The 5,894-nt window shown below is 33.1% G+C and overlaps 1 long non-coding RNA gene across 1 annotated transcript; it reads left to right on the top strand.

Moving 5' to 3' along the window:
• The first annotated feature begins 3,021 nt into the window (after positions 1-3,021).
• Positions 3,022-5,020, top strand: LOC145125250 (uncharacterized). The gene is made up of 2 exons (XR_013715895.1): positions 3,022-3,167; positions 4,259-5,020. It is a non-coding gene; the product is annotated as an uncharacterized LOC145125250 (long non-coding RNA).
• Positions 5,021-5,894: the final 874 nt, after the last annotated feature.

Raw genomic sequence — 5,894 nt, 5'->3', positions numbered from 1 at the left:
TTACAACTTAATAAGCTTTTTGAATAATATATATATATATATATATATATATATATATATATATATATATATATATATATATAGGTTTAGGTTCTATGGAAAACAAAAAACCCTAAAAATCATTAAAATGCATAAAAAAATACTTAGACATCACAAAACTTTTTTTTGAATTTTTTTTATCAAAAAATCGCAACTTTTAGGTTAAAATCGGTGAAAAAAAATTTTGAAATTTTTTTTCTTTTACAAAAAAAAAAAAAAAGTTTTATGATGTCTTGATATTTTTTTATGCATTTTTATAATTTTAGGGTTTTTTAAGAGTTTATATATATTAAATCCAAAGGAGCTTATGAATAGTATCTTTTTTTGGTTTTAGGTTTTTGCCACAAATGTTTGGTTTTTGACACTTTTCGTCCCTAAAGTGAAAACTTTTATATTTTTACCTTTTGATTAGGTTTTTGTGTGTTTAGGTTTTTGCCACAAATCTTTAGTGACTTTGATATTTTTAGTCCTTGCAGTGAAAATTTTTATATTTTGGTGTTTTTGCCACAAATTTTTAATGAATTTGACACTTTTCGTCCTTATAGTCAAAACTTTTACATTTTAACATAAAAAACACAAAAAACCTCCTTTAGAATTTTGCCACCATATTTTCTCAACTTTGACAACTTTAACATTATTGTCACAACATATTTGGATTTTCTCCACCAGTGTCAATTTTTTTGGTTGTACACTTTTGACATCTAATTTTAGGGGTTGTCGACTTACTACCCTATTTGTGGTGATTTACATTTTCAAAATTTGCCGATTTTTTCCATATTACCCCAAAAGCGGCATAGTCGCGGGCTATTTACTAGTTATGTAAACAAGTTTTAATGGATATTTTTATTATCATTTTAAGTTCAATAAGAAACTCAATTAGTTAAATTAAATGTCATCTTTATTGATAATCTATTTTTTAGTTTAAAAATAATATAATTGTTTTAAAACCTTAAAATCCTAAAAATTTAATTTAAACAAAATATTTATAATATTAAATATTTACCATCTTTTAAAAGACTTTGTCGTATTAATTTGCTTGAAATATACTATATATAATTTATTAACGTAAATATGTTGTTGGTATAAACTATTATCATTTTAATACTATGAATTGTTACTGTACTTATTTTTTTAAATTTAAAAAAGGATATTAAATGTAAAATATAAATCAAAAATTATATTTCACTTTATCACATGTAATCAATATATAGATATTACGATGTTGCGATTCTAATAGATGACTAGCTATTTTATCATATGGTTCACAATAATAACAATATTTATATTAACTTAGTATAAATATATTATTTCATAGTTATCAAGAATCACATAGTTAATTTGAACAATATATATTTGTCATTATTTTAACTATATAATCGTTGGGATAATCGGTTTGAGCCAAACAAGGATTTTTAGTTTTAGGGGGATTTTAGGAAACATTCCTTTTATGCAGTGTTGATATTAGAAGGAGTCTAGTTTTATTAGTATAAATAAGGTTAATGTTTAGGATGTTTCAGTTAACTTTTTTCAGCAATAAAGTTCACCAAGTAATTCATCGTTCTTGTTCTTTTCTTCTTCTTTGTTCAGTTCATACATTGGGCACCAAGGTAATATCAAGTGGTATCCTACACTTGGTATAAGAGCCTAGGGCTCGTGAAGGTGTAGGGCGTCCAGTTTGAGAGTCGATTTCAAGAAAATGGTAGCCTTTCGTTGCGAGGCAGACACAACAGGAATCCGGGTTCGGTTTAAGGGTTGTGGATTGTTTTTTAACGTGAGTTGAAACATCTCAACAGTAGCCCCGATTTTTCTTGATCGGGCTTGTCTAAGGTAGAGAGAGAGAATAACCGGAGGCGCAGAATAAATGAACGGTAAGACATTAAAGCAGGTGGCTTTGATTTGGTTTGTTTTGTGGGTGACGGAAGACGATAAAGGTGGACGTGACCTTGTTATGTTGTTTGGTGGAAAAGTGCTCTCAGAACAAGTTTGATTAGGTCGGGGTAGTCAAAAAAGAGAATAAGACGTTGATCGGTTGAAATCAAAAGGCAGAAAAAATCAAAGGGTTTGTGTCTACATTATTCAGACAACAATGATTAGCGAGGAAGAACGTTCGACTTGTTCGTGATAAGGGGATACCGACGTAGGTGCGTGAAAAGCGAGCATGAAGGATTCGTCAAAGCATGTGGCTTTGGATTCAGTTTGTTTTGCATGATTGAAAGAAAACGGTGAAGCAGGTGACTTTGTTTTCTTGGTCGATGGAGATGCCTCTTTGAGCAAAGGTGATCGGAAAAAAAGAAGAGATTGGAGAAACAACACGGTGTGGACATTATGGCGGTGAAAGTTCAAATCGGATGACTTTAGATCTGGCCGGGGAGAGGTCATGCATCCGGGAAAAGTCTAGATAGTAATGAACGTGTCCAACGGGATGTCATGGTATATGTTACATGTGTTGTCAACAATCAAAAGGATTGAGAAAAAACTTTGGACGTGACCGAGGTGAAGGTCGGGTGTCCGGGAAAGGTCAAGACTCGAGATGGGATAATCGGTTGTTGTGAATGAGCGGTTGACCAAACCGATTAAGGGGGTGATTGTTGGGATAATCGGTTTTTGCTGACAAATCAAATGAGTTTTCCGACCACCTGCTACGACTTCCTGCTATGTGAGGATATAGGTGAGGAAACTCGTCCTTTAGGCGATATGTTAGGGCATTATAATACGTTGCAAACCCTTCTCGTGGCTAACCCTTTCTACTTGTCGACAAATCAAATTTCATTTAAGTGAAACCAAAGGCTCTAAGATTTTATTTCAACGAAGAAGCTATCGTTTTATTGAAAATTAAAGGACTTTTTTTTGGCACTTGAGAAAAGCTGGTAACCTCAAAGGGACACAAGCCAAAACTATAAGGATTAAAATACAAAATGGAGTTAGCTTGGTCTACTTCGTAATTAACACCATCTCAAGGGGTATTCATGGAAACTTGTAATTTCCCAGAGTAGTTCAAACTTCAGAGTCCAACGAATCTCTCTCTCTCTCTCTCTCTCTCTCTCAAACACAGTGTTGATCAATGGCGACGAGTCTATGCATCATCTTCTGCATTCTCTTCATATCTTCATCATCTGCTCTTGATGAGAGTAAGTTCACCCTCTCTGTCTATGTTGCTAATTGGAATTATCTCAACTGCATTGTTTGCGGATAAATCCCTAAATTTACTGTAGGAGACGACTTAGATTTGATATTGTTTATGATCTTTAGCTTTCCTATTTGGTTGTTTCAAGGGCATAATCTGATTAGAACCTCTAATTATTGCGATTTCATTGTTCGCAATCCGATTTCTTCTGTTCTTGTTGTGGTTAATTACGAAGAATTGCAATGTAGTTAGTTAATTCGAAGATTGGACCAATTCTTTTTCGGATCTGATGTCTAAATCCCCGCTTAGTTTCGAAATTTACTTCATCTTTTTCGTTCTTCTTCTTGTTCTTTTTTCAATGTAGTAAGATTAGTGAACATTACATTTAAGATCTGAAATGCTAACAAAGTGAATTCAACCAAGAGAAAAAAGAGCACTATCAAACATTTAAGATCTCATTGGAATAATTGGGGTCATCTTGTTCTAAATATTTATCGCCAAAATTAGTAATCTTTTTTCACATTCATCTAGAACATGTCCATTGCTCCATTAATTAGGCTTTTTGCGGTTTCTATGCTATCTGTGTCATTAATCATAAATATATATATCTCTAATACTTCTACATCACTAAATTGCTTACCTTTTATCTTCTATTCTTTAAGAGATATACACAATAATTCAAAAGGTTAGAACTTAGAAGCTATTTTACCATGCTATTTGACTTGTGATTCTAAATGAGCATATGAGGATATTCCGGTCTTTTGCACAGACAAGAATTCAAGACCAAATGCCATCTTGTTTCATCTTTTTAGGTAAGACAAAAAAAATTGCAATTTTTAAGTCCAAGTGCATTCTATTCTTTTACACATACAAGTCTTACAAGACATTAAGACCTAGGCCCACCTTGTTTCACTTTTTTGGGTGGGACATAAAAATTGCAATTTTTATCTCATCGACAGTAATCGTACTTTGTACTACAATTACAAGTAAACCCTGTTTTGTTCTGTTTTGTCATTGTCATACAGTAACAATTTTATTCATCTGCCCAAAACAAATTCCAACTTTCTAACGCGTCTCCTTTTAAAAAAAAAACAGAAAACGTCACCAAAAACCCAGCTGACGAGTTAGTAGCCATAGTGAACATAAACAGAACATCCCACAAATCATCCTCCCTCACCAACAACCCCGGTCTGGCATGCATAGCTCTCCAATACATCAAAGCCTACCAAGGAAAATGCAATGAAGTCGGTGGGCCCGACGCCAAAAAACCCGCCGAATCCGAATTCCCCGATACTTTCGCCCCCAACTGCGGAGTTAAAGTGGCCACACTCGCCCCCATCACAGGCCGTGTGCTCGGGTGCCAATCCAAATACATAAAACCCGATAAAGCGTTCACACAAATACTAACTATGAAGAACTCAAGTTTGAATATAATCTACAACAATACTCACACTGAGATCGGGGCGGCAGTCAGCGGCTCAGATGGCGGTGGTCCATATTTCTGGTGTCTTCTTTTTAGTAACGGGAAATCGAATAGTAGCTTCGTGTTGGAAGAGGGTGAGGCTAAGATTACTAGGCCCGGGTGCTTTAGTGGTGCTAATGATGAGTGTAGTGGTGTGAATGGTTTGTGGGAAAATTTGAGTTTTTTGACGATTTTTGTTGGTGTTTTCGTTGCGGGATGTTATACGATTTTGGTATGAGTTTTCTTGAGTATTGAGATTTGAGGGGTTTTTTTTTTTTTTTTTTTCTTTTGTATTTGCATTCGTTTATACGAGCTTAAAGATGTAATATTCATTCCACATATGTTACCCGATTCTTTTGATGATTCGTTATATTACAAAACACGTATTTGTAGTAGTGTTGTTAGGTTGTGTATGTTATACTGGACAAGCGTTATTTGATTGAATGAAACTGTACAAGCTTTTTACGTATGTTTTTGTTGATAAGATGAGGAAGGATTTTATCTCTTTTACTCAAACAAGTATCTGTCATAAGTCCACTTTTTAGGGGGAGGAAAAAGTTACACGTTTATCTTATTATTAGCTTAACACGTCTAAGCCCAATGCACATTATATTAATATAATCAACTTGTTAGGTTGTATCTTTGTCCATGTCTATTTTTCGTAACAGACTAGATGAGAATTTATAAGGAGGCCTCAAATTCAAATCTAAGCATTAACTTCCGCAATTGATATTTATCTTTTCTCATGTTGAACATGAGATTGGTTGTCGGGACACTTAAATGTAATGTTTCAGTTATATTATGATAAATAGTTTTAGATTATAAAATTGTTATAAGATAATGCCTCAAAAGTTTACAATTAATAACATGCCGAACTTTCCTTCTCAATTTGTATAGAGCTTATTAAGTGTTTTGATACAAAATCATAAATTAAAGAATCTTTCATGTTGAACATGAGATTGGTTGGACCCTCTTTAATGTCACGTTGCAATTATTAAATGATAAATAATTTTAGAATTTAAAATTATTGTTAGATAATACGTCAGAAGTTCACAATTAGTAACATGCTGATGTTCCTTCTCAATTTGTATAGTTTGGTAGAGGTGATTAATAGTTTTAATACAAAAACATAAATTAAAGAATTTTCCATGTTGAATGTGAGATTGGTTATTGGGATACTTAAGAGTTGTTTCTTTTTTGTTTAGATCTTAAGTGGTGCACGAATAAATGGCTTAATGGATAATGACGTTTCTATTCTAATTTCAATAA

Source organism: Lactuca virosa, chromosome 7 (assembly GCF_052849685.1).
Source record: "Lactuca virosa cultivar CGN04683 chromosome 7, Lactuca_virosa_CGN04683_v6, whole genome shotgun sequence".
NCBI lineage: Eukaryota > Viridiplantae > Streptophyta > Magnoliopsida > Asterales > Asteraceae > Lactuca > Lactuca virosa.
This window is presented reverse-complemented; position numbering and strand designations above follow the sequence as displayed.